The 24,794-nt window shown below is 40.1% G+C and overlaps 1 protein-coding gene across 5 annotated transcripts in view; it reads right to left on the bottom strand.

Annotated features, from left to right (window-relative positions):
• RASSF8 (Ras association domain family member 8) overlaps positions 1-24,794 on the bottom strand; it is a 91,251-nt gene that overhangs the window by 63,107 nt on the left and 3,350 nt on the right. For 3 of the 5 annotated variants that reach the window (XR_012629278.1, XM_074871362.1, XM_074871360.1), the window contains exon 1: positions 24,552-24,773. The exons of 1 other annotated variant lie outside the window; for it this stretch is intronic. The gene's annotated coding sequence lies outside the window, so the exon portion shown is untranslated. Of the gene's footprint in view, positions 1-24,551; positions 24,776-24,794 lie in introns of those variants that run through there. One more of the 5 variants, XM_074871363.1, reaches the window with a different exon arrangement.

Below are 24,794 nucleotides of genomic sequence, written 5' to 3' on the forward strand. Positions count from 1 at the left end.
ATTAATTTGATATAGGAAAGCACATACTTTGCATAGGACATAATAACCCATATGAGAGCAATTACTAGAGTTCATAAAAAGTGGCCCATCATCATCATGCAACTATTATTTCATTACACAAAATATTCTTAAGATGGAAGTAAGATAGGACAAAAAAACATTGGTTCAGTCACCTCCAGAAGAACTCTTTATAATAAAAAAAAGATTATTATACAGGTAAGACATTTCACTAAGTTATCATATTAACAAAAAAAAACCCCACCAAAACAAAACATACAACCCAAAACCCATATTCTTAATGTTTGACTCTTGGAAACAAAATTTAAAAAACCCCTTTTAAATCAAATTTTAGAGTGAAGCCTCCCAAGCTACCAAAGCTGCAGTGTTAATAAATAATCATTAATATGTTGTTACATAATTGTTAATAAGTTTTTGAAGTGCGATAAAATCAGAATCAGCATTTTCTTGGCAGTTTGCCATTAATAGACCAATTATTTAATTTCTGCAGTAGTACTGCAAGTGTAGCAAGCTGGTAGCAATCCAACTGAAAACTTACTCTGTTTCAAGCTTGTTTTCCTACCCAACATTAGTTGAAATTGGTTTACATTACTTGACTAACAATTAAAACAAGACTGCTGTCACTTGACTATAAGAGTACATCATCCATTGGATATTATTGCATAGCTGAAATATAATTTATGTGTATGCACAGAAATTCCACAGAATTTAATACTGTAGCATCTAGAAATGTCCTAGAAAAAGCCCTTGACCAAAGCAGCAGGTTTGCCATAGATGAAGTCTGAGGCATCGATGGTAGCCTCACAGGGAAACCTGAAGGGTGTAACACACTTAACACCACCATTTCCCCTTGAAAATATTTGCTTTCATTGCACCATTTAGAACTGAAAGTTCATTCACCAAAATAATGTATCCAGAAATCTGTCTTTTGCATGTTTTAACCAAAAAGAAACACAAAAATTAGACCAAATGTGGAGTTCAGAAAGCTCCTTGTATATGTAGACTACCACCTGTTTCTCATTTAAAATCACAGCAATAGCAGATACCTATAGAAAGTCTCACCCCAAACCAACCTGAGAACCTTGCAACGTTCTGGAAAAGGTCACAAAAATTGGAAGAAACAGGAAAGTGCTGCTATTCTCTTACTGGAGAGATCAACACAGACCAAGCTAGAGAAGGTAACTGAGGTGTTTGTCACCAAATATGCCTCATCTGTGTCTGGACACAGATCTCCGTGACTACTGAAACTGCAAATCAGTTCATATTTCACTTGCAGAGTTGGCTTTCACAGACAGCAACGCAAATCTTCAAAGCCATACAAATGAGATGTCTTTGAGATGTACACATACCCCTTCCCATAGCTACTCCATTCTGGGATACTTTCCAGGAAATGTTCAAGTGAGTTGCAGGCAAAACAAAGAACAAATCATTAAACCTAAACCATGCAAAAAACACTGGGCAGCATGTAGAAGTACATTATGTCATTCTTCTAAACAAAACACTGGCCATCTCAAAAAGATGAAAGATGTGCCTATCAGTACACTGTAGGCAAATGGCTCATTGGATAAACTCAAATTAGGATTTGTTCATCATCATTCACCCTATTTTAGTTGTTGTTGCTGTAGGAAGGGGGAAGATTAACTATTTTGTTTCCAATTACAGCAGAAAGAAGTAATCTACATGCAATCCAGTTCAGTGCTTACATTAGCTACACATCAAATCACTCATCCCTTGAAAGTACAGCATCAAGATTGCTGGCCCTTGGTCTGCTGCATCGTGTGAAAGCAAATATGATGCACCCCATATGGCAAGTCACAATGCAGTTACAGAAGGGAAAATCCCAGATCTGTATGCCCTATGAAGGAAAAGAACAGACTAAGCAGTGACTTGACATCAATATTAAGCTCTAAAAATGTTTTGCATTAAAAACATAATAGGACACAATACCTCAGAATAGCTATTAAGACACCAAAAGGAAATATCATTTGGGAACAGACGTTGATTCTATTAGCCAACCACATTACTTAAATACACATTGCCTAAAATAAACCTGGAATTACACACATAGAAATGTACGTTTTCATAAAGAGGTGCAGGGGATATCTATCAGTGTAAGAAATATGCTCATAAACCAACCACAAATACTATTTTAAGGACTTCACAATTGGCAGCTTATGTATATTAGTTGAAAAGCCAACCAAAAGTTACTTTCATAGCATGGTTTACGGTCTACAGAAATCTTAAAAACCTAAGATTTAGAGCTAAGTCACCAGCACAAAAACAGTTTTTAATCCAAGGTGTGAATGAACTAATGTTATTGTCTTCAGTGAAAGAAGCTTTTTATCTCTTCAAGATGAGAGTTAGAAGTCACCATCTTCTGAAAGCAAATATAACTACGGGTCTGCCATTACTAACATTTGCATGTGTTCAAGCGAAATTCAAGAGGCATGAAAGAGCTTTATAATTTTGTCTCACCAATAGTATAGTACGTTAAGTCCTCAAAGTAAAATCAGTTACAGTCAAGTACAAGCCCCTATCTACTTTAGGGATAGAATGGCCAAATGTTTATGACCCTGAGCAGCTTGAGTGCTTTCCTTTGCATTCAGCTGTGTTACAACAGAAGACTATGAGATGTTGCTAGTTTTTTCTATGCTTGTGATTGTTAACAAACTATGACTCTGGGGAAAACATGTATATCTCCTAGTACTAATGTGGTTATTATTTAATGCCATTAAAAGCCATTTGACCAGGATTTGGTATGTGCTAGATAATGGATCAGATCACTCTTCACAGTAATTCAGTTACAATGTAACTCCTTGAGCCTTCTAAAAATAATGTAGGTAGTGTGACTATTGGTAAACAAATTACACCCAAGAATGACGTGAATGAGAATCTTAGCTCTTTGATTCTGGGTGGAAGAGATAGCTACCTACAGGTATCAACAACTGACTACCAGCACCAGACACCAGAATATCTTATTTATTATGTTTATATGTCTAGATAATAGACATAAACATAGTGATATATTACATGGATGTGGAAAAAAGGAAAAAAATTCAGTACTTCTGTATTTCTGAAGTTGTTTACCTGCATCTTAGCTTTCTACATATACCAAGCAAAGCATAAACAACAAAATCCCTGGTAAACATCGTCTGTTATGCTCAAACTGCATGACCATTGTACAACATTGTACAGAAAACCATTTCCAGTGAGACCAACGTAAGATTATTCCTGCTTGCAAGAGGAATGAAACCTCACAAGATTTTGAATCAGTCAGTTATGATACAATTGCATCACACAAGGCTTTTACACCTCACTCATCTTTCTCACTGTTGTTGATTTTTTAAATTTTTTTTTTCCTTTAAATCTGTAACCTACATAAGTAGAGAGAAGTCAAGCAATCTTGGGAGAACACCACCAGGGATGAAACAAGCAGTTGAATAACCTCTTCACTCAGATAAGCTGGGCACACAGATATCCTGGCTTGGCCTTGTAAATAACACCTGCTACACACAAAGAGAAGTTGTGCCTAAGTTTACTTGACACTGGCAGGTTGAAAGGATTTTTCTATGTTCCAGCACCTCTTCAAGCAACATTTTAAAGATCAGAAGCTCCGTTGGGTCACTTACTGATCCTGCATTTAGCTGCAGGTAGTTTAGGAGTATTTTCCCCAAGTAAAGTTTGACCTTGTACAGGCACCCTCTTAAAACTGGTCTTTAGTTTTTAGACTTACTGACAGCTGGAACAGAGAACAAAAGTCACTGCCAAGTAATCATTATGGCAACACCTTTCAATCATAAGGTAAACTTCTTAATACAAACAAACAAGATTTCTTGGCTACACCTAGTCTTTACAGGTAGCAACGTTGTATCTATGTTCTAAGAAAAATGCATGTCTCTCTTGCTACCAGCTCCCGGTTTTATATTGGCAGATTCCAACTATCACATCAGGGGAAGAGTCCTCCATATTTTAGAATGAACCTGGAACATCCTACCTCAAGAGACAATGGACAAGGCCACCGCAGCAGCAATGCTGCACGTTCCCAAGACAACCCTCTTAAACAAGCCTGCTATATTGCAAGCAAGCACACTGAAATCTGGATTTAAAAAGGCAATCCAGGCAGGAAAACGGATCACCAGAAGATTTCAGCTCATGACAGAAGAGTATGTCCAAATCAAATGATTCTCCCTTTTCACTCCTGATACTCACCTCATGATCATTAAAGGAAAAAATATACTCATGAACAAACTGATACTTCTATCGGATAAAAGAAACCCTAAAATGCACAAAATTAGATCTAAGCTCTTAACTGCAAACATTTTTTTCTTCAATGTTTGGGAGACGTCTCTGCTAAATTAAGATCTCAGGCACTGCTTCAGAACCACCTTACTAGTTTTTTAAAATCAAAATGGCACCTTGCTGTAGCTTATTTACAAAGCTGGAAGGTTTTTTATTTTTTTAAAAGTACCACTATTTACCTACCAAACAATTTATCTTCTTCCAAACTGCCACATTACTGCACAAAAAAATGAGCTCTTTTTGCAAGCTTGTTTCTGTTCATACACATCCAGGACAGCCTGCATGACAGTTGTGCTCATCACCTACGTGGAAGGTCACCTGCCCTGACTGACAACTGAGTATTTTAAGCCTCAAATACCTACCTACAGAGAAAAGGACTTGAAGTTCAGTGAACCTGCTGAAAGCCAAACTGGCATCAGTGTTTCTGGTGAAGCTGGTCTACATGCAGAATCAGGACGCAAACTTACAGAGCTAATAGCCCACACAGGCCCCACTATACTCTACACCAAAGAAAGAGTAAGCAAACACATTCCTGGCTACAAATCTTTAACATAATGCTGCTTCCCCGTACACTCAATATACTTTAAATGTATCATGTTCTTGTACATTAAAGTGAATGGTACAAGTTACAGAAATACAGAAGTCCCAATCTATAAAGATTGTTGCTTTCAAATAGTAATTGCAGTGATTATAATGCTCCCTGAAGCAGCTCTAAGTGAAAGTGGAACACTGATAAAGTACGTCTAAGTTACGAGAAAAAAAAAGTTTCACCTAACCAGCCAAAGTTTCAAGAACAGAAAAGTTACCTTCTTGCAATAGAGAACACTTATTGATCAATCAAAGGATTTCAAGTTTCTCCTATCAACTTGAAGACAACATAGTGGTACATTCTTTATATTGTCCATGTTCTTCTCAACAACCCCATTACACTTAGTAGCAAGGAGAGCCATCAGTTCCTTTAGTAGCAAGGAGAGCCATCAGTTCCTTTAGTAGCAAGGAGAGCCATCAGTTCCTTTAGTAGCAAGGAGAGCCATCAGTTCCTTTAGTAGCAAGGAGAGCCATCAGTTCCTTTAGTAGCAAGGAGAGCCATCAGTTCCTTTAGTAGCAAGGAGAGCCATCAGTTCCTTTAGTAGCAAGGAGAGCCATCAGTTCCTTTAGTAGCAAGGAGAGCCATCAGTTCCTTTAGTAGCAAGGAGAGCCATCAGTTCCTTTAGTAGCAAGGAGAGCCATCAGTTCCTTTAGTAGCAAGGAGAGCCATCAGTTCCTTTAGTAGCAAGGAGAGCCATCAGTTCCTTCGTGGCTTCTTCCAGAAAGCTAAGCCTTCACCTACTTCTCCCCCTCTGGGTTTAGCATAGCCATTCTGCCATTACAAACTCCATGAAGATCAGGACTGGAAGCTCTGTCTTGCTGCAAAAGCATCACCAGAATTTACAAAATTTTCATAATGAGGTGGTACAGTTGAGCCCCAGGGTCACTCAGAGTGCAGATTCATTACGTCTTTAGGTGTAAATTGTTGCTGCAGCTGATGAACGCACAGCATTCCACAGCTGGTACAAGGCAAGAGAGGACACCTGCATTACTGCACAGTCAGCTAAGAAAGGAATTGTGTTTGCTTCATAATCTGTAAAACTACACTATAATGAAGAAACTACCCGAATCAAGAACGAAACCATGATCTTATGTACGTGACAATTCAACAGTCAGATAACCTGGCACAAGCTCTGAACATTTAGATATCTGATCTGTAAGCAGTTAAAGTTAAGCATCTCTCAAATTAAATGCATTAAATAATTTCTAGTTATAATTTCTCAGTCTCCAGAAAACACATGGTGCTAATATATGAACACAACTCTTGATTCTGAAAGGTTTAGTGCAAGGGAACAATTTAGTCTCCCCAAAGCCAGCCAGCAGCTGAAGTTGACAAGCAAAAGTACTGAACTTTCAGTTTTCATGGAAATGGAATTTGGATCAGTACAGAGATTTCAGAATTTAAAACCAAACACTCTCCACTCCAAGATTAATTTTCCTGGGCAACACAGGTTCCAGAGAGACACAGATGCCATATTATACATTAGTGATCTAGTAATTCATCCTGCCTTGTGGCTCCTCACTTTCATATAGATAGCCATCCCCTTATAAACTGTGCGCCACTGTGATCAATTTAGTGGCAGCCAGACACATTTTATAAACATGATAGTATCCCAAAGCTGTGCATTTGAGAGGACAGATCAGTTAGTAGTTACATGATGGTAATACTCATGAGATAACTGCTTTACAGCCCAACACTGAACCACACTAAAGCAGGAAAGTCATACCATACAACACAACCACAAGGAACAACGAGTGAAAAAAAATATCACTTATTGTTGATATGACACACCAGAGTAGCACAGAAACAGAAACTATGACATTTTTAAACTGTAAAAATCCATTGTCTTTAGACAAAAAAGAAAATGGTGTATTTTATCACCACTAATGCAACTCTTCTGCAGCAGCTGCTGGCCAGTGCTGCAAGGGAGAATTTGTTGATTACAACTGCAGGATGCTCACTGGCAGCTAAAACATTTTGCCAATGGTATTTATGGCTCCTGTTCCTTGTGTTTGGCAAAAGCAGAGGAAGAGTAGTTTTCTGGAAGTATTTACATTGATTTTGGAACTGATGACAACACTCCATCTGCTCTCAGACACTTTGGTGCCTCTGCCAATTTCTTCCCTAATGTATTGTTTTCTCCAAGCTTCCCAAGGTTTCTCTAGTTCCTGAACTTTGTTCTTTCACCAGGTTTGAAGGGGCCATTTCAAGTTGTGAACAAGAACTTGAGGTATGAACATCTAACCCTATGCCCTAATCACAGATCAACAGACAAATAAGATGGTATTTCAAACTACTCCCCTTCTCAAGACCATCATCTCCAGAAGCCTGTGGATATGGCTGATAGCTTCAACAGAGCTGTCAAAATCCCTGAAATAAAAGGGTCTTGAGGCCAATTAGGAGAAGCAGCATTTAAAAAGAACCAAAACTAACTCATTCTTCTACAAAAAGCCCAGAAGCCCCATGGAAATCAAGGTTTCACCTAGCATTTAAAAATGCAGCCAAGTAAAGCAATGTCCTCTCTACTGCAAATAGTGGGCTACCCCACAAAAAGAAAGCGCAATTCTACCTGCAAAACTTGCAGTGTAAATCTAACAGAATGGTTTAGTTTCCACCTGTTTGCCTGACACCTTTCATACAGAGTTAAACATTAAAAGAACCAGCAAAAGCAAGAAAGATTTGAAAGCCTGAAATTTTTTAAACTTTAAGGCATTTATCAAGGCAGAAGCATACACCAATAACTTTACTACCCTCTCCAACTTTTACACAATGATCAAGCTACCTTTATGCCATGCATTACGATTAAAGTATTCCTAAAAAATGCAACAGTTCATCTTACAGCATCACATAAGTGAAAAATAACTCCCCAAAAGTCACATACAAAACTCTTAAAATCAAATACTCAATCCACCAGAGAAAAATGAATTGCAAGGTCAGAGACTCCTGAAAAGTGACTATAACTTCCAGCAGCTCACAGAAGAATAAGTATGTAAACTCCAAAGGGCTGAGATAAACAGCACGAGTCTGCTCATCTGTTTTATTTGGAAAGTCGGTTAGTGTGAAATGGTGTCCCTAAGAAATAATCTCAACAGGATAAATGCAGAAAATAAATGCTTTAATCCCATTTGTATCAGTACACACGTGCGTAGATTCATTTACTATTAGGCTCAGTCCAGAGATAACTCGGATCAGTGGTGTGTAGGTCAGATTAGATGATCTAAACATTTCTTCTGGAACAACACCTGTCTCAAATTATCTATCTTATTTGTTGACACCAAGAGAAAGAATTTGCCTGTAAACACAATAATCCTTTCATCTAACAATTTGCTTTTTAATTCTCGTTTCACTGACCACCTAAGTAGAAGAAAAAAGCGAATCATGGCAAGTTAAAAATCAGGTGTCAGCCTTATTCCACTGCTGCAATTTGTCTTTGTTACTTTTAAAACCCAGGACCCACAGTGATAAGCCCAGAAAAAACAATGGATTTTAAATAAGCCATCTTCTCTTCCAGGAGCCCTACAATATGTAAGCAATTTACTGCTTCAACTTATAGGTTCTGAGAGAAATTAAAAGCTGAAAAAATTTTGAAATGACCAACCTCTTTGCATTTAGACATTAGACCGAGGGTTGCCTATGTATCAAATAAAAGACCAACTCAGCAGTTACATCAAATACAGCTGCTTGCTTTGGCAACCTCATTTTTAGGAGATCAGATTTAGCTACTCAGCTTTAATACTTATGTTTGAATTAACCATCTGTTCTGTAACATTTAGACAGACTGACCTAGTAAAGTACGATGTCAGTCTTGGGGTTCTTGGGGCTAGAACACACATGTATACAGGCCCACAACAGGCAAACAGAGCCCATCAAAATAATAGTCAACCTTCACAGCAAGGAAGTTATATTTTTGATTTTTTTATCTAGACTGCGGTTTCATTTTATCTAATTAGCAAGAGGAACTGAGACCAACACAGCATATACTTTAACTAATTAACACAAAAAAAGAAACGTCTTTAAAAGTCTTTATAACAAAAAGATTTATTTACAACAGCCGTAGGTCAGAGATCTTAATCTAGGCCCTTTTAAGAAGGTTGCCAAAAGTAAAACATGCTGTTCCACTGTTAATTGTCACTGTAAAGGAAGTGCAAAATTCTTACTTGAAAAGACAGAGCTAGAAAGCACTCCACAGGCAATGACAGGTATTTTTAAAAGTACAGTTGCTGTGAAAGTATGGAAGCTTCTTATTCCCTTTTCAAAAAGATATGTACAAGCACACAAATGCTCTGTTATTTAAAGTTACATCAAAAGAACACAGGATTCATATAAGTCAACTAGTCAAGCAACAGCTAACAGACACTTTAATCAATCAAATAACAATCAATTTAATAAATTTCCCTTTAAGGGAAACACACCATCAAACCATTTGTTTCAGCAGACTACAAACACAAGTGGCTAAAAAGATTGCCAAAGTATGCTACAGAAACATTGGACAAGCTCAGAGTTGCCAGATCTTTAAACACCCTTTGCCATCTACAGAACTGTTTCCAACAATACCAGTGCACTTCCATGCACACTGCCTTCAGTATCATGAATACTATGGTTTGCAACTGATACTACTACAGTAGGCTCTACAAGATCTAGTACTTCCTACTTCCACAGCACAGTCAGTAATAATGGCTTACTGGTCCCAGACAGACATTTAACTGACCTCCAAGACCTTCTTACAAAAGCCAGCACAACTGCTTTTACACCAGCTCTGCCAATGAACCTACATATTACTGTAAGGCATATGTTTTTTCCATATGCACCTTACTCAAGTACACACATACACCGAGAGAAAGATCTCATTGCTCCTTTCCTATAGAAAAGTCTGTATTTTTAACTCTTCATTACAGGTCTCATCAGGTAAATTTATACATCAAATTTTGTTAGAAGTACCCTGAATAAAAGCTTTTCTTCTTCTTAGTCGATACATTTTGCATTATCTCTAATGTTCACTATGAGCTTTTTTTATTAAATAATTCATAGGGAATTTCAATATATTATAAATCCATGACAAGTTTCCCTAAAGCACAGTTTGGTTGTTAGTCTCTGCATCCAAGTACAGAATCATCAGATTCCATATAAAAATTTAGCTTCTGAAAAGCTGACTTACCCTAGAATTTAGAGAAAGGTCACATCAACTCGCCCTACATCACCTCTTTAAACAAAGATTCTGCAGTGGCCAGAAAAAGGGATGCAGCTAAAGTCCTAGATGTTCTGCATTTATCCAGAAGTGCTATAAAGGTAAGCAAAAAAATGTAATTAAAAAAATCACTTAAGAGCAAGGACTTATTTATACCTCTGATTTAATTGCTGGAAGTATCAGCAAGGCAAACCCATTACAGCTGATGGTGGTTGTGTGATACAAAAACCTCTTAAAGAAAAAGAAAATAAACAAAATTACAGAATTCTTCAGGCTGGAAGGACCAGTGGGTCAACGTTAACGAATGAGCTTCAACAAGACCAAGTGCCAGGTCCTGCACTTGGGCCACAACAACCCCATACACGGCTACAAGGCTTGGGGAGGTGTGGCTGGAGAGCTGTCTGGAAGAGAAGGATCTGGGGGTTCTAACTGACAAGCAGCTGAACATGAGCCAGCAGTGTGCCCAGGTGGCCAAGAAAGCCAACGGCATCCTGGGTTGTATTAGAAATAGTGTGACCAGCAGAAGTAGGGAGGTGATAGTCCCCCTGTACTCTGCACTGGTGAGGCCACACCTGGAGTATTGTGTCCAGTTTTGGGCACCTCAATACGAGAGGGATATCGAGGTGCTGGAGTGAGTGCAGAGGAGGGCAATGAAGCTGGTGAAGGGCCTGGAGAACAAATCCTATGAGGAGAGATTGAGGGAGCTGGGACTGTTCAGTTTGAGGAAGAGAAGGCTGAGGGGAGACATCATCACTCTCTACAGCTACCTGAAAGGACATTGTAGAGAGGTTGGTGCTGGTCTCTTCTCACAGGTGATTAGTGACAGAACAAGGGGGAACGGCTTTAAACTCTAACAGGGGAGGTTTAGACTGGACATTAGGAAAAAATGTTTCACAGAAAGAGTGGTCAGACAGTGGAATAGGCTGCCCAGGGAGGTGGTGGAGTCACCATCCTTGGATGAGTTTAAGGGTTCGTTTAGATGAGATGTTGGGGGATATGGTGTAGGGGAGAACTTTGTAGAGTAGGGCTGATGGTTGGACTCAATGATCCCAAGGGTCTTTTCCAACCTGAATGATTCTATGATTCTATGACCCAGCTTCCTGCTCAAAGCAAGACCAACACTCTATTCAGACCAGGTTGCTTTCACCAGGGAAAACTGACTCAAAGGATTAAAATGCCTCCCTAGAAAATGAAAGCCTCTGATTCTTTACATACAGTCACTAATAATGACACAGTTCAGAGATCATTCACTCAGACCAGCCCTAAACCTTGATAATTTTCTTTGTTAATACCTTTACAGTTAATGAAGTTTAGAGCCATAGAATTACTCCAGTTCTCCAAAACATTCTGAGAGTTTTTCTTAAAGTGCAAAAAATATGCCCTGTTATTAATGCTTAATACATTTTTAATCAAGTCGTGTTCACTTACAAGTGAGTCATGGGTACATCTGTCTGTACACACAGAGTTGTCTCAGAAGACAACCAGTGTTGACTCAAAAAAACAACTGGGTTTCTCACAGCCTGGGACCAGCGTTTTTAAGCGGAATAAGTCAACTTGAATTTTATATGAATAACCTATGTAAATAAGTCTGCACATTAGTTTTTAAATGTGAACTGTCACAATTGCATTGCTTCCTCCCAATTCAAGATACAACACAAATCAGTTACCACAGACAAACCCAAATAAGCAAACAAACAAAAGCAAACTTACATAAGTGATTTGTGTCACAATATTTGTTTGGGGATGGTGACTCAAATTGACTTGCATCAAATCACTCTACCAACTACATTTCTGATATTTCAAATAAGCTTCAGCATTTATTGACTGAGTGTAAGAGCATCTCACATGAAGACCAACATATTTATTCTTACATATAGCATATTTTTAATAGCACAAGCTGACAAAGTAACACATATTTTTACAGGCCTACATAAATCCATACTTTAAGTTTCTCTTTTTCTTTTCAAATAAAACCCCCACATCTGTTAAATATGTACAAAGCAGCTAATTTCATGTACGGATCCCAGAAGATGTAAGTAAGATAAAATAGGTGACTTGACATATCTAGGAATTTCAATACTCGTTGACCAAAACCTGACAATAATCTAAAAAAATAAAAGAGACAAAGAATCAGCCAGCACAGTATCATCCTGAGTATTAACCCATAATCACAAACTGCATCTCCTCTTCCCAGCCTTCTCTTAAGACCAAACCAGAAAAGGCAGGCAACTTGGTACTACACAGTTGTCCAATGGCAGCACAGAAGGTCAGGAGACAGACTTCTTTCCTGAGAGCTTCCCACAGCACAGGAGACTGCAGAGGGATCCTTGTGCTCCCATTAACAAGTATTAAGGACAAACCCTGGTAAGGAAATCCAGTCTAGCCAGATAAGAATGTTCTACTCCCTTCCTAAGGATGATTCTTCCTCAAAGTCTTCCAAGCAACTCATGCTGTTGATGCTCATGGAAAGATTCACCATAGATCTTTGCAGTCCTCAGAAAGTTCATTTTGGATTAAGGTATTCTATTCCCTATCAGTAGACTCATGAACAGAAGTCTTAAGCATGTAATAAAATTATAGAAATTTTGATATAACTGAGAATTGAACAAAAAAACCTGAAATTTACATAAGAGGCAGCAAATGTAGACACAAGTCACCAATTCAGACATATTCAAGCTCTGCCTCAGGTTCACCCATTGTCAAATTGGTCTGAGCAAATAAGTACTAGCAGTGCAAACAATATTGTCACGAATTTCAGACATGCTTGACCTTCATTTTAGTGAAATTAGGTCACATGAACAAAACACAGAACACATCTCAATATATCCACAGGGTTCAGTGTGAATAATGCCTTTGAGATTAACAGAAACTATTTGCGTCTCAAGTGGGCTAAAGACTACAAGGTAACCAGTCAGACACCCTAATGATGGGCTCAGCATAGCACAACAGAATCTAAAGTTCTTATAAAACTGATGATAAAGAATTTCTCAAAAAGATACTCCCACTGATTAGCTACTATACAAATTTAAAAAAAAAAAAAACAAAACCAAAAACAAAACCAGAAAAGCAACCTTTTAAAAGTGATCTCTTCTAAACGTCTGTATTAATTCTCAACATCAGGAATAAATCCACTGCAGAAAATTGTATGACCAAGACAGATTTTTTTAAAGAGGGCTATACAAATGCACCGAAGACAAAACTGCTCACTAGATTTGCCTTGGCTTCAGGTCTCACTTAAACATCAACTTTATCTGAAAGGACCCATGCTGGGCCATATATTTTCTTTTCATTTTTCTAATTATACTTCAACAAGCACAGGAATTAATTTATTAAAACTGGTTGCAGAAGTCAGTAAGACAGGTGTCCTGGTTTAACCAGGATAGGGTTAAGTTTCCCCAGCAGTGGGGGGGAGCTCTAGCCGGGTTATTCAGATACCATGCCGACGTCACATCCTGGCAGGTCACATTTTCCTGGCGCGGGAGCGGGTGCACTCGTGGTTTTGTACATCGTGCTTCAAACTGCTGTATTTGGTAGCTATTTTGCTCTGTTCATTGCTATCACTATTACTGTTATTGTTATTGTTGTGGTTTGTTGTGTTGCTATTGCACTGTTGTATTAAACCTTTCCTTATTTCAGTCTCGGGGCTTTGTATTTCACCCCCTTTGTGGAGGAGGGGCAGCAGCCGCGCGGTCTCAGACCCCGGCAGGGGCTAAACCATTACAACAGGCAAAAAATAACACAGAGCAAGATGAAAACAGTGGACACACAGCAAGATTATTTTGAAATTCCATCAGGCATAAGAACACACAAACCCTCATAAAAAGCTCCGTATGCTCTAACAGCATTAGAGCACTGGTCATTACAGTTACTGTTTTGTAGGAAAAGCTAAAGTAGGAGCTGCAGGAGAAGATGTACAAGTAGCCAGTAGTTTATTTGCCACACAGCATCTAGATACCAACTCCTAGATTACACTTTATGCACACTTAGCAACTACTAGAATCAACAAGGTAAGCTAACAATTCACCACTACCTCTGAAACCAATTAACAAGCTTTTAATGTAAATACTAACTCTTCTAGTTAGCACTTTTGACATAGCTAGGTCCACTTAGAAGATGAACCTTTCCTTTGACACTTGTTCCTTAAAAGGCCATTCATAAAGTTCTGTTGTCAAGTATGACATAGGAACATTAAGTTTTAGATTTCTCTTTCCTCGATCTTCTTGCCCACAGAGGGCTGATGTTTAGTTATGTGCACGCTGTTATCCTATTCAAGGTGCTAGGTAAACCAGGTTAGCTTAACATCTTTTATAGATGTTTCCCCTGACTTATGTGACAGCACACATGCACTGTTACTAACAATTATAGTGGCTCATAGGTGGCACCTTGTTTGACCATCATAACTTTGTCTTTGCATCTTCATAATAGCATCCTGCTGTTAAGCATTTTAGAATACTGACAGAGGTAGGCATGTTGACACACAATCAAATACTTGTTCACAGAGTAGGACTTCATTACATCCACACATCTTGCCGGGATTGCCAACAGTCTCCCTGACTTGGGATGGGACTGCTGGTTTAAGGTGTAAATTAGTCATCTGGTAACTATACCTTTTACTTTTTCATGAAAAAAGCCACTGAGAAATAATGGTTGGATATCCAAAGGAAGTTTGCCCTGTAATCTTTGTACTAGGAATGAAGGATCTCAGATAGCTTCCTTCTTAATATTGAAATCAAGACAGAGAGATTCTCACTTGCTAGTATTTCAAGTACTGGGCAGATGAGAAGAGGCTCTTGATCAGTACTAGGGATTCAAATAATACCATCCACTGATCTAAAAAACAGCCTTTTTTCTTTTTTTCATGAGATCTCAGTTTCAGATGGTGTCCAAACTTCTGTTAGCTCCATTTCCTAATTGCGGGGCTCAGAAGCCAAACTCTTCTTGTAAGCCCCAGAGCTGAAACAGGAATCCCACGTGGGCCATGGTACATATGAGGGAAGCATTGTCTATTCACAGAAGCCCACCTACCGATGTTGCTCTATTGAGCAATAGGATCCCTTCTCAAAACTGAGAGATGATGAGGAATATCCCATCAGATGGAGAGCTGGGAAGCCATTATGCATCTTTTTAACGTCAGAGGACATTTTACAGCAGGAATGTAGGGGGGATGCTTCAGATACTACAGCACAATCTTCCCTCCTGTTTCATTTTGTACTCCATTATAGCGTAACTGTCCTCTGCCTACCACATGCTTTACATCCATGTGAGAAAGAAAAAGAAGGGTGTTCTTAAAAATGATGTATACATTGAAAGCTACCCTCATGCATACCAGTAAAGCCAAAGATAATGGATGTTAGTTTGAAATGTTGTCTTCTGAAGTAAAATACACTTTGTCCAGAGTCCAGGGGTCATCATGGACTATTCAAGTAAATCATGGTCAGAAAGCATATAGATTTCTAATTATTTAGGCTTTTGCATATGCATTTAGAACAACAAGCACAAAGGGCACTACAAAATTGGAAAAAATATCCTTGCAGCATATATTTAGATAAATCCAGCCATCACCTTCTCTGCTACGCACAATTAAAATTTTTTTACAAAAGTTGAAGTAAAAGATTTAAGTCTTTTAAAACAAAATAATAGTCTAGAAGTGACAGAGCATTTCTCAAGCAATAAGCCTAAGCCAGCAAAGTACATTTGCCATTTCCTTCTGTCACATTTTTATCTCATAGCATGTAAGTACATTTTAAAAGTCATTAACATTTTTACACAAAATAAAGCTTGAACTTATGTGCCCTTGCTGTAGTAGTGGTGTATGGTCAGGGAGGGAAACACAGGGCTCTTACAACAGGTAATATTGGTATACTGTAATATGGAAATACAGCCACTGTAGTTCCTTACCCTCTGCTGAGGATAGATACTTTAGTCTTGACAAGTAGTGTACATAAATATTTACCTGCCATAGGCATTTTAGTATTAGAGTCAAGCTAAAAAAACCCCAAACAAATAAGGAATCTGACTGTTCTACACATCTGTAACAGTTAATGTTTCTAAGCAGCTCCTTGAAAAATAATCAAAGCTGAAGAGCGAAGGGAAAAGCAGCAGATAAATGAAACTTAAGAATCTTGTCAAAAAAGATAAAAATGTGGTTAGAGGTCAGTAAAGGACAAGGGGAGGGAGAGGAAGAATTCTAGAAAATTCCTGATTGGGGTTTCCTGTAAGAGTAAAGCAGAGAGCTGCCAGCAACAAACCCGCTATCTGCCAGGGAGCCAGAGGAATGAGAACTGACAGGATGTCAGGATCACAACAGGACAGGTGCTCCGTGTAAGTTAAACCCAACTCCTTGAGAAGGAAACAGTAAAGTAAGTGTCCCCCCTGCTCCAAACAGCTCAGTAGCAGAGGAATTGGAGGAATGCCTCTATCTGCAGCTGTGAGATATGAAGAGAAAGTCCCAGTATCTTTCTCTTCCATCAAAAAGCAAATGCTGTGCTGCAACCAAAGGAACACCTAAAAAAACACTAGCTCATGTACAAGTATCTAGGAAGCCTTACTGCAGATAAGAAAGCGGCAGTGCTGTCAGACATACGGAGTACACGAATAATTCAGTAATTGAACATGTTAACAGAATGACAGCAGGTGCAGCGGGAAACCGGCAACACCAGGATGTGGAAGAGCCCCATATTTTAAAAGGCACCCTGCAAATTCGACATCTGGCAAGTCAGACCAGGAGAGGATATTCTGGACTACAGAGACACCCACAACAGATTACACAGGCAGGTGGCCTCTGAGGGGGACACTGGTGTGTAAGGCCACAGATCCGCACTGCGTTTCCAGCTCTGCCCTGCCATGCCCTGCAGGCAGGTCATGCCAACGTTCTCACCAGCCATCCCTTCAGGCCATAACAGGAGCGCAGTGCTCCTCTTGCCAGCACTCAGGGCCTAATAGCAGAGCTCAGGATCTCATTCAAGGCCTCCAGATACTGTGGTAACAAATAGCTGCTGATTAGGTGTTTTGCAATGCATCACAAACAGAAGACTGGCAAGTTCTAAGAGACTAAACACCCGAAAAACCTTCTGTCTTGCTAAGAGTTTAAGTAAAACAAAAACCTCTACTTGAGTACTTTTTAAAGTGTGATTCTTGGCTGCTGGTGAGAGCCCAGCTCCCTCCCACCCCACTTAGGAAAGATGAGCCTTTTCCCTTAGCTTCTGCTACAGAACATGACCAACCCATTGCGTGCAGAACTTCAGTTTGCCAACAGCAATCAAGTCTTCTCCTATAGCACCTATCACCTCTTGAAAGTATTTTCCCTTTATCTTTTAGCCTCACCTGCAGGGACCACAAGTTCCTCTGCTTAAGTAAAAACACAAAGGAGGCAAGTAGTCAGCTTTTCCTGCTAGTTGGCAGCAGGCCTAAGGTAGAATATTATCTTAATTCTTGAGTTACAAAGTCAGATTGAGTTTTCCTGCATCGGATCACCCTTGCAGATGTCCATCCTACTTGTATTAAAAGGCATCTAAAGAGTTCTCCAGTCTCACACAGAATAGCTTAATCCCATGTATCACTGCTGTATTCTACATCAAGTTGGTTGCCTTTTCATAAGTTCCTGGGAAACAAGGCAGCAGTCACATACCATATTTGTTATGTCAACTTTGTACATATGTCATTTTGTCATCCCCTTAAGTCTTCCATTCTTGGAAGAAAAAAGCCCGAACGCTTTTTATGTTATATCTCAGTTTGAAACAAATGCTCAATCACAGGACATGAGGTAAGCAGATAAACTGGTAAGCCAATACAGGAATTGTAGTGAAAGAACACCGGTAATAAGACAAAAAATTACTTTTCTATTCAGACTGTCCTGTAAATTCTTGTTAATTCAGTCATTCTCTGACAGATCTTGTTCACTAGAATGAGTTCTGATGAAAGATTTTACTATGCTATTTATCAACTCCCTAAAAAAAAAAAAAAAATCAATGTGCCCTTGTATGATAAATAGCTTTTGTTATCTCTTTGGAGTATCAGGTTACCAATTCCAATCCCATTAACAGCATGAAAACATTGCATTGTATTCAGCGACTGCTCTTTGTTAGTCCTGTTGCTCATCAGTGCAGAGTTGAAATACATAGTCTCAAACACACAGCTTATTCATTAGAAGTTTCTCACTTTGCTCCCAATGAAACCAGTGGAAAGGTTTTGACTGACTTGGAGGCGTAAATGAAGCCCAAAGCAAGCACACACACACACAACACGGAGGGAGCAGTTATGATGAGTAAGAATGTGTTTTAAAAACAACCTACATAATCACTTTGATGGGCAAGGACAAGGGCATTCCACTACTGCCATAAGTTTCTCTCCAGATGCCAGTTATTCTAGGTAGTAGTGTTAGTTAATATTGACAGCCATACAGCTGCAAAGGCACATTTAAGCATTTGGTGTCTTGATTCCCCATGCCAACTTTTAAATATTAGCTGCGGCATCTTTCTACTTTCTTCTCCAAGAAGAGTATGACATGTGCAGACATCTGATGAGTTCCCTTCTTTCTTTGTTTCCTTCACAAGGAACACAAAAGCAGGACAAGCAAGACAGGGATCTCCAAGGATCTTACAGTCTTTAAAAAGTACTGGTCAAAAAAGGTGCAATTTACTATGGAACTAGGGGATTTATGTCTAAGAGTACTCTCCCCTCTATTTGCATTGAAAACTGCTTTGTTTATATTGTTCAGTTAATGCCACACTAGTCAATGTTAGTATTATCTACTGGATAATAGCTATAAATTCACTAATTGCCAAATTACATGAAGCTTTTCTATGTCTTTAAGTTTAATATTAAGACACACAAACTGACAAGAAAAATATCTACTTTTTAGAAAGCAACACAGATTGCTTTGCTCTCAACTTCATTTTACTTAGAAGGAGGTGCTCACAATCGGTACAGGCACGGCAGGAGGGAGAATCTTTTGAAGATTCCCAAACAGTCCAGTGACAGGAACAACAGACCCCCCAGCTCCTAAAGCCACACTGCCTCCTCACTTTGGCACAGATGCAAAATATCTGGCTGCCTAGTGGAACTACAGCCTTTCCTTATCCGTGCTCATGAAACTGCTGACTGACTATAAAATGTGAAATTTCAAAAGGTTGTTACAGAAACTCCAAACACCCTTTGAATAACAGCTTGAAAACTTTGACAAACACTTCAGGAGTCCAAAAATCTTTTAGCAAAAAACTTTCAGTTCAGTTGAAACAAAAGAAAGTTACAGCTCTTAAGATTAAAGGGAAACATACAATAACAAGAAAGAACCAACACTGCCTTGCCATCTTAAAACTGGACGATCTAGAGACACACCAAAGTGCATGCTGGAAACACATCAGGTACTGTTGCAGTAAAGGAAAAATGACTAAAGGTTACACCTAGTACACCTTTCAAGGCAAGTAAATTAATTCAAACTACAACGTCAACCCTGGAGCAAGGGCAGAAGCTGGATGGAAGACAGTTTCATTACACATTTCTAGAAGCTTCCCTACCCTTTCTGCTCAAAGGTGTAGCAAGGCATTAAAATGTAATGATCTCAAAATATCAAAAAAAATAACGATTGGCATCACTGTGAGAAAGAACTATCCTTTCAAAGGTATAAATTTCACATCACAGTACAAAGCAGGAGTAATACTACAGCAGAGGACAGCATTCAAGCTTACCTTTAGAGTTGTGCTGCTTTTTTTCAGATGAAAACAAATACTGGAGTGATTCACAATTTTTCAAAGCTCAAATATCCTCTTAGTGCATCTGCATGATCATTTTCCATTCATAAAGAAGGTTAAACCTTCTTAACTGAAACGCATATTACTCTGTCTACACTACTAGTCCCAATACTCAAAATGAGTGTCAGTCCCACACAGAAAAACTTCAAGGATCTTCACAGGTTACCAACAGTTTACTTGTAGTTGTGCTGTTAATACTCCCCTCTGAGTTCCAGTATCTGGGACTCCCAGAGAGAGCACATAGGCCACAATTTGAAAATTCAGTTGGCAACCACAAGTTGAGACCTGTCTTTCACAGTGAAGTCCAATATCAGAATTTAAATAAAAACATAAGTTACAATACTTGGAATTGGCAGCACCCTGGCGTATCACAATGCAAGAGTATGCAGGTGGTTTTTTTATTTATTACCATGTATTAAGCTGGGGAGTGTTTCCCCAAACTCTATCTGAAATAGCACAATATAACTGGCTCAAATTTTAACTTCACTAGTAATGTTTTGGAACTAATTCAGTAATGTATATTGCTACCTTTGTGGACACTTGAGTGATCTGCTAACTATCCCCTGTGTTTTGGGAAAGAAGAATTCACTAATTTTTTATAAGCATTTACTCACTTAAATTACAGACCTAGTTTGTTACATACAAAGAAGAGACTACAGAGATGACCTTCTGTCCTCATTACCCTTCTTCCCTTCTTGTGCTAAAGATAGCATAGAGAGTAAAAATAAATCCTCAATAGCATTAGGAATTAGACAATGTCATATTTAAATGACAAGCCTTATCTCTTCTCGATGGCTGGGACAGCAGGGGATTCTGACCCATAGAGGAAAGGTAGCATTTAAGCCTTTCCTAGGTGGTCTCTTTGCAGTAGTCTCCATTCCCAGCTGTAATTGCTCGTCAGTCCTAACTGGATGCCTGAACACTCTGGAGTAGTTCAGCAAAGTATTTAAACAGATGGATGGTACAGGCCACTGGAACAAAACTCGTTTCTTCTCTGGCCACAGTTCTCTTTCAGCACATTTCTTTCAAGTCTGTGCCACTGAGGAATCAACAACAGCTGAGGAACATGTGTTATCATACAACATTGAGCACAGCAACAATATTGCACAGCAAGATGCTTTTGTTCAATAATCCTGGACTATTGAAAGCATTACAATGTCTTTTGTTGTAAGCCCTTTTCCCAAGCACTACAAGAAAGTGGAGAGTTCTCCCCCCTTTAAGGAGTAACTCAAAAGCAAAAAGGTGAATTAAGCAGATTTCTCAAGTACCTCCCATCTGAAAGCTTACAGTGCCTACCTTCTCAAGTCCTCTCAGATATTCAGCACTCTCCATATTTATGTTATCACAAAGATGACTAGATGCTTATAAAGATCCGAGTGAAGTAATAGCCCAGAGGGGTCCAGTCTGCAATTCCTGTGGCAGATGTGACAAGCCCCTACAAGCTACAGCTCAAACCCACCTTCCTTTCCCAGGCAGGACAAGCTGTGTGAGCTCAACCTCACAGGTAACAAACTGGAGAGAGAAGCAGCAGCACGGCACCGCTTGGCACACACACGCCAGTTTCCCCCCTCCCCATACTTCATCAGTAGACAGATGACATACAGTCAGTCCTCAGAACAGTAACAGGAGAAAACAACACAAACATCCTCTCATCAGCCAGGAAAACTATTCTTGTCAAAGCTGTGAGATCACCATACACTTTGAAGGGGGTTAGGAAGGAAAGAATTAGTTATTTACAAAACTAAATTAGAAACTAGACTATCTGTCCAGATTCAGAAGCAAGGAGCTAGTTACAGGAAGGTGGGCATTGAGATTAAGTCCCATTATGCTATAAAGTCCCAACCCCAGTATGAAAAAAATTACAAGAAAACCTGAGCTTTAAAAAAAGCCCTAGAAAAGCCACACAACATTTACATTTCATTTCAAGATAGAGATCTCAAAGACTTAAAAAAAAGCAGGCAAAAACCTGAAATTAGAAAGCAAACAAAACCACACCCGTACTAAGCCAATCTCATAGTTGCAGAACTCACAAAAATAAGTTACCAGGAACTGCATGCATCACGCTGAGGGGGGTCCTCAGCCCAGTCCCCACAAGACAGTTTTCCACCCTGCAATTCAATTTAATAGTTTCTTTCTGGAAAGGCCAACAGTGTTGTTGAAATACAGCTTAAGGCAGACTGTTTAGGTAGCATAGAAGAAGCATGCACCGATATTGTCAGATACATACAGGGGATAAAATAACTCTAGTCTCAAAACCATTACAGTAATGCAAGAGCCTTACACCGCTCAAAATAAGTGACAATGATCAAGAGTTCTACTTACAAGTTTCGAAGAATGAGTATTAGCAGAAGCACCCAACCAGCATTCAAAACCACAACTAAACAAAGAGTAATACGTTTACATGTAATTATTCTTAAAATCATGTGTAAAAGCACTTAAAGATTCAGGAACATCTCTATATCCTATGACATGCAGGCACGAAGGCAGCTTAGGCAGAGGTCATACTGCCATGCGATGGCAGCAGCCGGAACAGAACCCACCATCCTCATTGCCCAGCTCAGCACTTCAGCAACTAAATCTCCTCCTTTCTACCCAAAGTGTTCTTTTCAAGGCTTCCCTCAAAAGGATTTTAAGAAGTGATGTTAATCAACTTAACCTGGCTCTTTAGAATTACTGATGGTGTTTCCAGAAACAATCCAAGTTACAGTTTTAAAAAACTTCTTACTAATATGACTTGTTATTTTTCTCCTTTGATCTCCCCCTATCCAAAAGTTTTTCATTCCAGGAAAGATAAAAAAAAGTTAATTGAAACAACTGGACAAATTATGTTGGGCTTGTGGGGGTGGGGAAGGAGAAGGACAGAGAGATTATTTGAGTGTGAGAAGTGAACCACCTTAATTCTCTCAAGTGTCCTAAAGGGCATACAGCTAAACACTATCAATGCCAAGCAGTCATTTCAGCTCCCTCAGCAATTCATCACGTATCGAATAATTTTTTGCCGTAAGACACAAAGAGAACTACTTCCAGTTTAATGTCTAGCCTACTTTCTAACCAGGTATCATCAAACAAAACTCAGTCTGAAAGGGTGTTTTCTCTCTTCTTTCTTTAAAGAGGAAAAAAAGTAGGGCTTGCTTAATTTGCAATTTAGCCATGCAACCTTGTAGTCTTCTTGAACGGTATCTGTCAAAAGAGGTAACAAAACACAACCTAGATCCGTATTGTTTCTTTTTCACCTAAAAAGTTGACATTTTGTTCATAAACTACATATTCTCTACTGAAAAAGACATAGATCTCTACTTTTACAGCCCTTAACACTATCACACCACTACCAAACACAATTACCTGGGAGCTTGAAAACCCTTAAACAGGTGTCTCCGCAGAAATCATTAGGCAATTGCTCTACTTCCTCTCCACTGCCCCGCACATACTGAATTTTAACGTGTGAGACTGACTACAGCTGAGGCAGAAGCTCGTGAGGTCCGAACCAGACTTCATAAACCATGCAACAGCACTTTTTGACATGGACGTAAGCAGTTTCCAGCAATTTTGTTAGTGTGTCAACTCCTGATACATCTGCAGTTTTGGGATGGAAACTGTGACAGGTGTAATTCTAAAAGCGAGAACTGAAATCTGTAACCTTTCCCCGCTACTGATTCTCCACACTGACAAAACCCACGAGCAATACTGAACCGCGACTGAGCACACCGCTCTGCTGGCACATCAAAACGCCGCTTTGCTGAAAACAGGCTGGCACACACCGGACTGCTACACCCGCAAACCAGACCACGGACTAGACCTTCCCAACAGAGTTTACAGCTGCATAAACCAAGCAGCAGAATCCATTTTCTTAAAGTTCATGCCTCTGGATTGTCCTACTGTACTGTATTTGCTTAAGCTTTTCTCAGCAATAGTCTCTCCCCCCCCCCCCCCCCCCAAAAAAAAAATAACAACCGACTGAAATTCCCTGATGGCAAAATAGATTTTCTTTTAATCTTTTTTTCTTACTGGGAGAGAGAAAGGGAGGGGCTGAGGCAGGAATAAAAGAGATTAATCGTGAAACAAATCGGCACTGTCTGGAAAGGGGAAAAAAAGACCAAAACAAACAGTCCACGTAAGGGAAAAAAAAAAAAGGGTTTAATTTTCTTTTCGGGGACCGTAAGAGGGAGGGGGAAAAAGAAAACTACTACAAAGATTTCCTTGTGTAAGAAAAGTAGCTTCTGAAACTCCCTTCCTCAAGGACACGGAGAAATATCCCTTACTTCTCCACACGATGCCCGAAGGAAGGAGAAAGACAAAATGCCAGGAGAAAGGAAAAGCTGGAGGGAGCTAGGGAAGTAGCGAAGGAAGAAGAGAAAGACAGGAACGAGTGGAAGCAGGCAGGGTAGAAGCGTGAGGGGGAACGGGAGATGCGAAAACGACATGAAAACCCCCCCAACCTGAAAATCCGAGGGGAGGTAGGAAAGGGGCGAGGCGGACGGTAAAGTTGGCGAGTGTAGGGGCAGCGGCGGGGGAGAGGCAGCACGGAAGGGTCACAAACCCCGCCGCAGGGACGAGCCGAAAGACGCCAGGGCGGGACGTGGAGCCGGGCGGGCCGCGAGAGAGGGGCTGCGACGGGCGGACGGGAGGGAAGGAGAGAGCAGGGCGGCGGGGGTCGGGGAGGAGGGCGCGCTCCGGCGGGGCGAGACCGCGCCGGCGTTGGCCGCGCACTTACCGCTCCGCCGGCGGCTCCGCACCCGTCCCGCGGCGGCTCCGCGGGCAGCGCCAACGGCCCCAACGGCCGCCGGCTCCGGCTCCACCTCGCACCCCGCCGGGGGTGGTGCGGCCGGCCCAGCGCCCCGGGAGGCGGGGGGAACTCGACTCGCCTCGGCCCGGCCCTCCGGGGCGCCCCGCTCCTCCCCCAGCCCCGCCGCCTCCAGCCCTGTCGCGCGTGGGTGTCCTCCGCCCGCAGCGGCCG

The sequence above is a fragment of the Strix uralensis genome, chromosome 5, assembly GCF_047716275.1.
Source record: "Strix uralensis isolate ZFMK-TIS-50842 chromosome 5, bStrUra1, whole genome shotgun sequence".
NCBI classification, from domain to species: Eukaryota; Metazoa; Chordata; class Aves; order Strigiformes; family Strigidae; genus Strix; species Strix uralensis.